Genomic DNA, 355 nt, shown 5'->3' with positions numbered 1-355 from the left:
AATACTATGTACCTGCAAAAATAGATATCTTTTCATGTTGTGAATGCAGAAGAATATTCAGTTTTAGAATGCTCTATTTTCTTTTTTTAGAAATTTTTATAATAGCACACCATTAAATGCTGCATAATGCTGATGTATTAAAACCTTGATTTTTCTTATTGCCAAGCATTTACTCCTATGTATATACAAGAAAATTCTAGTTTTTCATACTTATTTAGCTTATTAAACTTTAAGATGCAACTTATTTAGTTTTACTGATATTTAAAAATAAAGTTTGTATATTTGTGTCTAGTATTTTTCCCATTATTTCATTATTTTTATTTTTTATTTTATTTATTTTTGAAAAATATTTTTC

The 355-nt window shown here is 22.0% G+C and overlaps 1 pseudogene; it reads left to right on the top strand.

Annotated features, from left to right (window-relative positions):
• LOC119593556 overlaps window positions 1-355 on the top strand; it is a 3,631-nt pseudogene that overhangs the window by 2,253 nt on the left and 1,023 nt on the right.

Source organism: Penaeus monodon, chromosome 32, assembly GCF_015228065.2.
Source record: "Penaeus monodon isolate SGIC_2016 chromosome 32, NSTDA_Pmon_1, whole genome shotgun sequence".
NCBI classification, from domain to species: Eukaryota; Metazoa; Arthropoda; class Malacostraca; order Decapoda; family Penaeidae; genus Penaeus; species Penaeus monodon.
Note: the sequence above shows the minus strand (reverse complement) of the source record. Positions and strands in the feature narration are given on the sequence as shown.